The sequence below is a fragment of the Echinops telfairi genome, unplaced genomic scaffold (genome assembly GCF_000313985.2).
Source record: "Echinops telfairi isolate 266 unplaced genomic scaffold, ASM31398v2 ScPeMD7_7420;HRSCAF=8458, whole genome shotgun sequence".
Classification (NCBI taxonomy): Eukaryota; Metazoa; Chordata; class Mammalia; order Afrosoricida; family Tenrecidae; genus Echinops; species Echinops telfairi.
In genome coordinates, this window is record NW_022111320.1 from 4,738,436 (window position 1) to 4,747,773 (window position 9,338).

The following is a 9,338-nucleotide window of genomic DNA, read 5'->3' on the forward strand; positions in this document are numbered from 1 at the left end:
TTTTTGATGCCTTAAATCACATCAATGAATTTTCCTTCTTTCATTGAATGGATTTTCTCAGGACGACAGATTATTAGGGTAAAGCAGTGTCTTTGGATTTTCTCTTATAAAGGAGCCTGGCAATGGGCAATGGGAAGCGGTGAGGGAAAGCAGGGTGCTTCACAAAGGTCAGAGAAGTAGATGGTCGCTAACCATGCGCTTGTGAGCCTTCATCTCAGTCAGACCCCCGTCTCGGTGATGCTCTCCCAGGGCACTTTCCTTGACTGCTTGTCTCTCTTCAGGCACCACGTGCTTTCCAACCCTGGTGTTAGAATGGTTCCCCAAGCTCTGGTGAGCAATGCGATGTTTTAGGTTTCTGTGCCGAGCTACTCAGGAATGTACTGGCCCGCATTACTTACCACGAGGACTACGGATGATGGCTTGTGGTCCTTTTATTCACAACATTCGTCAGAACCTTTGTGCCAAGGAGACATGTAAGTGGGACAGTTCTTGTGTCTGCTGGCACTGTCAGGTGATTTTAGACGGCTTTTGTGCTTGCCCTCTAAAGGGATATACACTATTAAGGGAGGATACCTTCCCAGTCACTTTGACTCAAATCTTGCCTTCTGGTGTCTGGGGAGCATGTAAATCTTTTCTGGCTCACTGGCTGTGGACATTTCAAGGACAGTTCACCTATAGTTATTGCTACTCTGGCTGAGTGGAGCACTGAGGAAAATTCACAGCATATCCCCCTTTACCCACCTATCTTCATTTACCTTCTTACTTGGGTGGAATATTCATAAGATTAAAAACAAAGGAAGGGGGGAAATGGATATACCACACACACAAAAATGTATCAAGAAGCCTAGAGTTCTGTGTGAGAGGAAAGAGATGGGGATATGAAATTCCCCAGCACCGTTTGACTTTGATTAAATGCACATGAGTACCTCAGGGTCTGTACTTCTTTCTCTTCCTTTTTCCTGGGAACTCACGAAAGCTGGATATGATGTTTTCAATAAGAGTTTCACTAATTTAATATGTTGGATTTCAGAATAGGAAAGGATTAAAAACACAGGCTGTGAAGTCCTGAATGCCTGGGATCCAGAGGGTGGGAGGAGAGGGCCTCTTCTGAGAGCTGAGACCTGAACAATGCGGCAGGATTGGGGGCTCTGCACAGATGTGGGCTGACGGCATCTTCAGTGGGAGGACGCAGCAAGTGCAGCGGTTGTGTGTGAGCAGTCTGGATTTAAGAAAGAGCAGGGTGGCATTGGATCAGATAGAACAGGGGAGAGAATAGCTGGAGAGGTCGTGTGTAGCCTTGTAGGCTAAGCGAGCGAATTAGACTTTATTCCAAGGGCAGTGCAAATTGATGGATGGTTTTAAGCTGGGAAGAGACATGATTTGGTTAGAGTGTGTAAATGTTTATTCCAACTACTCTTTGGTGACTGTTTTGGAGAAAACTAGAGAAGGAATTTTGTGTGAGGATCGCTATGGTCGAGTTGGAGTCAAATGAGTAAGTTTTTGGATACACTTTGGGTGTGGAGTCTATGGGGTTGCTCATATACTGTATATGGGAGAAGATAAAGAGTAAAGAAGCAATGGTAATTCCAACATTTGACTTGAACAACACATGGATGGTTTTAGTTATGGAGGACAGATTTTGGGTAGAGGTAGAGGAATATTAGGGACCCACCCATTTCCACTGAGTCAGCTCTAACTCATAGTGACACTGTAGGATGGAGTACAACTGTTCCTTATGATAGCTGAGACTGTAAGACTATCATCTGAGACTATAGGTTATCCTGGATCAAGCAGGATAACCTCATCTTTCTCCCATGGAGTGGGTGGTGAGTTTAAACTGCTAATTTTGCAATAAACAGTCCAACGCTAACCCACCATGCCACCAGGGTACCTTAGGGACAGGGTATGGAATTTAGGAGTTATATTTTAGCTGTGTGAGATACTTAGTGGACACTAAGCATCTATGTGGAAATGTCAAGTAGGCAGTTGGATATAGGATTTGGAGCTCAGTGAAGATATCAGAACTGATGATAGACATTTGGGAATTATTGATATGTAAGGGCAATGGATACTATCTGGGTATTATTGTCCTTATGAGGTACCTTTGAGTTGGTTCTGACTCATAACGACCCTTTGTATAACATAACAATAGACTTCCAAGTCCTGCACTATCCTCCTCACAATGGCAGCTATGTTTGAGTCAATTTTTGCAGCCCACATCCATTTATCTTGTGGAGGGTCTTCCTCTTTTTTGTTGACCCTCTACCAAACTTGATGCCCTTTTCCAGGGACTGGTCCCTCCAGATAAAATGAGAAGTCTTGCCATTCTCATTTCTAAGGAACATCTTGGCTGTTACTTCTTCTAACACTGGTTTGTTTGTTCTTCTGATCGTTCGTGGTATAGTCAACATTCTCTACCCATGGCGTCATTCAGATGCAGCATTCTTTCTCCAACCTTTCTCACTCATTGTTCAGCTTCCACTGCATATGAGATGGTTGGAAATAACATGGACTGATTCAGGCACAATTGGATCCTCAAAATGACACCTTTGATTTTGAACACTTGAGAAAGGTCTTGTGCAGCAGATCTGCCCAATTCATTACATCCTTTGATTTCTTGACTTCTGCTTCCATAGGCCTAGAATGCAGATTTCAGTAAAATGAAATCTTTGGCAACTTCAGTCTCTTCTCCGTCTATCATGATGTTGTTTATTGGCTCAGCTGTGAAAATTTTTGTTTTCTTTTGTTGAAGTAAGTGTAGATAGAGGGAGATTGTACAGTGCCATCCTTTCATGCATGTTCATTAATTTTTGTATTTGCTTTCACAGTTAAAGACACAAGCAATTGGCTTGAGTCCAATGAGCTTCCAATTGAGCCTAAAGATTTGCTGTTTTCAGCACACTTAATTATTTCCAAATCTATTCCACTTATATAGATTTTGTGAGAATTTCACTTCCTATCTCTAGTACCCAGAAGAAAGATGATGAGGCTTTCTACTCCCATAAAGAGTTACAGTCTTCGAAACCCACGGGGGCAATTCTACAGGGTCGCTAGGAGTCAGAGTTGACTCAGTGGCAGTGAGAGATCACTAGTACCAGCGCTTTCATTTTTACATATTCCACTCCACATTTATAAAACAAAAAGGGGGGAGGTGAAAACAAATAGTCATATGGCTGCACAAATTGCTGTACAAAGATCATGGCTGCCAAGATGCAACAGGCAGCTTGTAGATTTAAATGTTTATAGTCTGATAGATTCAAATGTTTATTTTTCTGTTGAGGTAAGCAAATTGAATTTAGCAGATGAAGGTAGTTTTGAGGGACTAGGTATGCTAGTATGTAAAATGAGCCCTGGCAGTATGGTGGTTGAGCACTGGACTGCTCATCAAAAAGGGGACATTTAAACCCACCAGCCACCCCTGGACTGAAGGTATGGCAGTCTGCTTTTATAAAGATTACAACTTTGAAAATACTAGAGGTAGCAGTTCTATTCTGTCCTATTGGGTTTCCTGGAGCCTAAATAAACTCTATGGGAGTTAGTTTGATTTTGATTTACATATTATGTATAAAATTACATAAAATAATAATATATGGACCTCCAACATGTTGAACCTACCCAGAAGTAGGTTCTGCCTCCAAAGAAAGATGTATAGATCTGTTTCCAAAAAATGATCTCATAAAAACCTTAGGAGCACAGCTCTACTCTGCAACATTTGCCACAAACCAAAACTCACTCCACGGCTACTGGTAAAGAGTATGCCTTAAACTTTTTTTGGTTTTCCCTAAAAATCATATAGACGAAAGACCACCAAAAATCACTGTCAGCAAGCCAGTTCTGATTCATAACAGCCCTACAAGCCAAGGGAGAACAGCTTCACAGATTTGTGAGACTATATCCGTGTACAGAGGCAAACTGCCGCATCATTTCCCAGCTGTGTGACTGGTGGGTTTGAACTGCTAACATTTGGATTTATAACCCAATGTTTTCTTCACTGGGCTACCAGGGCTGCTGATATGGACAGGGCTCACTTATATTTGTTCAGCATCTTCTTTAGCCCCTTTCTTCACAGAAGCCAAAGGTCAAGACATGGCCTCCATTTGTAGCACAGGTACTCTACAATTGCTCAAACAATCATTTAGTTGAATAGTCATCTTGCATAATAAGGAGCTAGAGATTGGCTAACAAAAGACATTACAGATGGGAAGCAACATACTTGAAGGGAGCCATGCCAGCCACTAATTGCTAAGACACATTTGGAGAGCATCGGTACTTGTCTTAACCCGCAAGCGGGGACTTCCATTGCTTCGGACTTCCTTCCGTTTCCACAAAGTTTGAGGCCAGGTTTAAAATTCAATGCTTGGCTTTCTAACTATCTACCTTATTCTAATTCCAGGAAAGAAAATCCTTCTTATTCCACAAGAGATTAAAGAATTTCTTGAATTTCTCTAAGAACTCAATTCTGTAGATTTCCTGCCCCTTCATGCCTCCACTCCCTAACAGTTTATTGATATCTAAGAAACAAAAAACAAAACTCGCCATCATTGAATCAATTCTGATTCATAGAGACCCTGGAGGACAAAGTAGAAGCATCCCTCTGGGTTTCTGCGGCTGTAAATCTTTACAAGGGCACACGGGAGTGGGTGGTGAGTTAGAACTGCTGATAGGGGGGTTAGCAGCTCAACTCATCACTTGTATGCCTCCAGGGCGCTTTTCCTGATCCCAGTTATGGATTAATGCACACTCCCCTTTGCAATCCAGTAATACTTACCATGGAGAAGGAAGCCTCACATTTTACATGAGCAACCAATTTGTGAAGTCTGATTGTTTACATCAGGCTCATCTCATTTTACACATTTTTCCTGGATTTTGTTATTTGCAAATTACTGTGGTGAGGAGATGATTTCTTATGCCTTCAAACATTTTTCTTAAAAGATTAAAAATATGTTTCAGATATCTACATTGCAAAGCACAATAAACAAAATTTCCCACTGTCATTAAATTAATTTTGACTCAGTGACATCATATGTGTTTTCCAAGGCTATAAATCTTTCATCCTATCTTCTTCCACCTTGATGGAAGTAGGCACTTCCATGGATTTTGTGTTTATCATTTCATTGTTTTCCGTTCATATTGTGGAAAACATACACATGAGCTCCTAAATATTATGATAATCTTGTTTCTTTTTGAGCATTACAAAAATGACATAATATGACAAACTATTTTATAAAGCATTTTTTTCTACTCAGTAGTATGATTCTAAGAGTTCTCTATGCTACTGCTTATAGCATGTATTTTCAGTGCTTTATAATATTCCCTTTTGTAAATATACCACTATTTGTTGCACTGTCTCTTGACAATAGACATCTACATTGTTTGCAAGATTTTGCTTTTATAAACAATGGTATTATAGAAAATATGTAACATTACTAGGAAATAGTCTTAAGAGCATAATTACTAAGTAATTATATATCTTATACTGTAATAGCAATATGTTTTCCAAAGTGGTTGTACAAATGTACAGTCTCAACATTAGGATTTCGTAGCGTTTCATTATAGTGAACACCAGAAACTATCTGATTTCTCCTTCATTGTAGTTTTACTGAGTGTAAACTGATAACACATGGTGATTTTACTTTTGATTTTCCCATTTACTTAAATAACATTTTCATCTATTTCTGTAATAAGACTGGAAGTACTCACTCATCTATGCCAAGAAATTTGGAAGAAATCTAGCTGGCCAACCTCCTGGAAGAAAATCATATTTGTGCCCATCCCAAAGAAAGGTGATCCAGCAGAATATGAAATGTACTGAATGTTATATTTAATACCACACACAAGTACAATTTTGCAGACAACATTAAAACACTTGGTTTCAGTAGCATGTGAGCAAGGAACTACCAGAATTTCAAGCCATATTCAGAAGAGGATGTGGAATTAGTGATGTCCTTACTGATGTCAGATGGGTCTTGGCTGCAAGCAGAAAAGATCAGGAATATTATTAGCTCTGTTTTCTTTTACCATTCCAGTGCTGTCTTCACAATAATTGGAAATTTGAGCCCATGGTTGCGGCCAGTCATTGCCATCTCACTGCAGGTGTTCTTTTTTATTGTGCCCAACGTGGTTTTTCCTGGAGACTGGTTCCCTCCGAATAACATGGCCACATTAAGTGAGATGAAGCCTGACCATTTTACTTCTCAGGAATCTTATGGTTGTGCTTTTTCTAAAATACCTCTGTTCTTTCTCTGGCAGCTTATAGTATATTCAATATGTTTTGCCAACAGCATAATTCAAAGCCATCAATTATTTAATTTTCCTTATTAATTGTCCAACTTTCACAAGCATTTGAGGCAATTGAAAACACCATGCCTTGGATCAGGCGCCCCTTAGTGCTGAAAGTGACGTCTTTGTCTATATATTAAAGAGTTCTTGTGCAGGAGATTTACCCGATGGATTTTGTCACTTGACTTCATGAGCATTGATATGGATCTAAGTAAAAAGAAAACCTGGAAAATTTCAGTGTTTCTGCCATTTATCATGATGTTTGTTGTTTTGGTTGTAAGGATTTTCCTCTCCTTTATATTAAGGCTGCAGTCTTTGACCTTTTGATCAGTGAGCGTGTCAAGGCCCTTTCCTTTCAGCAGGCAAGATTGTGTCTTCGTATTACAAATTGTTCATGAACTTTCTGTTGATGCTGTGTTCTTCTTCATACAGTCCAGCCTCTTGGATTTTTGCTCGGCATACAGATTGAATAAGTGTTTTGAAAAAAATATAACCCCAATACATATCTGCCAAGATTTTAAACCACTTAGTATCCTCTTGTTTTTGTCCTAATGACTTCCTCCTGGTCTGTGTGCAGGATCTGCATGAATGGAATTAAGTGTTCTGGAATTCCCATAGATCAAAATGTTACACATAATATATAAGCTCCATACAGTCTAATGTCCTGTCTTAGTAAAAAACCAAACAACCCCCCCTCCAAATCCCACAAGTAAATAACTTTCTGGTAATTCTGTGCTTTCAGCCAAGATCCATCTGACGTCATCAATGGTGTCTCTGTGGCCTCTTTTGAATCTGGCTGCGAACTCTGATAGTCTCCTGTTGATTTCCTGGTGAAACTGTTTTTGAGTTATTTTTGGCCTAATGTTATTTGTACACGATGTCAGTGACATTGCTCAGTGATTTCTGAGTTCTGTTGGATCGCCGTTCTTGAGTAGACATTTATATGGATCTCTTTCAGGTGGTTGGACAAGTTGTTGGCTTCTACATTTCTTGACATAGATAAATAAATGCTTCTAGTGCTGTGTCTGTTTCTTGAAACATCTCAATTGGTTTTTAATCCATTCCAGAAGCTTCGATTATCTTCAATGCCTTCAGTGTAGCATGGGCTTCTCCCTATTGATTATATGGGTCCTGCTGGAATAGTTGCCTACTAAATTATTTTGGTGTAATGGTTGAGATTCAACCATTTCAAAAAGTAGCATATGATCAGCAAGAAATCCAAGCTTCCTTGAAGGCACCAGTGAAAAAGAAACCTCTAGGAATTGATAGAATATCAACTGAAATCTTTCAACATGCCGATGAACTATTTGAAGTGCTCATTAGCATATGCCAAGATATTTGGAATATAGCAACCTGGCTGACCTACTAGGAGAGATCCATATTTGTATCCATTCCAAAGAAAGATAGGCCCACAGAATGGAGAAATAATCAAACAATATCAATATAACATGCAAGTAAAATTTTGCTGGAGAGCATTTAATAATGTTTGCAGTAGTTCATTGACAGAGACCTGTCAGAAATTCATGCTGGAATCAGAAGAGGGCCTGGGACTAGGGATACCATTGCTGACATAAGATGGATCTTGGCTCAAAGCAGGGAATATTGGGAAAATATTTACTTGTGTTTTGTTTGTTTGCTTGTTTATTTGATACTACAAAGGCATTTAACTGTGTGGATCATAGTTGGATCAACCTTGGAGAACATTGAAAAAAATGGGATTTCCAGAACACTTGTGTTCATGTGGAAACTGTACATGGATCAAGCATGAGTCATTAAAACAGAACGGGGGAATACTTCATGTTTTAAAATCAGGAAAAGTGTATGTCAGGGTTAAATCCTCTCACCATACTTATTCAATCTGTATGCTGAGAAAATAATTCAGGAAGCTGAACTCTGTGAAGAAGAATGCAGCATCAGTATTGGAGGAAGGCTTATTAACAACCTGGAATATGTAGATGACACAACCTTGCTTACTGAAAGTGAGGACAATTTTACGTACTTGCTGGTGAAGGTCATGGATTACAACCTTCAATATGGATTATCCCTTAATGTAAAGACATCCAAATGTTCCTCAGAATTGGACCATTTGGTAACAATCATGATAAAAAGAGAAAGGAGTGAAGCTGTCAAGGACATTGTCTTGCTTGCATCTACAGTCGATGCTCATGGAGACAGCTGTCGAGATCAAAATACATATTGCATTGGGTAACTGTACAAGACCTCTTTAGAGTGTTGACAAGCAAGTATGTTACTTTGAGGACCAAGGTGCTCCTGACCTAAGTCATGATATTTCAATTTCATGATATGCATGCTAAAGTTGGGCTTTGTAAAGGAAGGCTGAAGATGAACCAATGCCTTTGAATTATGGTGCTGGCAAAGAATATTGAAAGTATCTCAGAGTGCAAAAAAAAAAAAAAGATCCCCAGATCTGTCTTGGAAGAAGTACAGTCAGAAAGCTCCTTGGAAGTCAGGGTTGGGAGACTTCATCTTAGTACTCTGGACACGTTATCAGGAGAAACCACTCTCTGGAAAAGCTCAACAGAGTGGTAAGGTAGAAGAGTGTGGGGAAGAGGAACACTGTTATTAGACAGTTTGACACTGTGGCTGCAACAATGGATCCGAACATAACAACAATTGTGAGGATGGTGCAGGGCCAGGCCCTGTTTCATGCTATTTTCCACGGGCTCGCTATGATTTGGAACCAACTTGACGGCACCGAACAACAACAAAGCTTTTTGATGTTACAAAAATAGTTTTCAGCAACAACCGAGATGCCGTGGTTCTTTCACATCTACCACAAAAACAGTCTTTGTCTTAGAATTTCCAACACAAGTCTTGATTCTCACTCAGGATGCTCCATCTTAGATTGCAACATTCACAACCCTAAGCCAATCACTGTGCCCAAGGAAATGAATCGCAGTGGTTGGTTTAGTCAGGCCCTGTGTTCAGAATCTGAAACTGGGGGATAGAATGCTTTTCCCTGGAATCTCTTAGCTCCCTGAGTAGCAGCAAGGGTTGTTGGAAAAGAGGTTGAAGGTATGGATCCAAAGATATTAAAT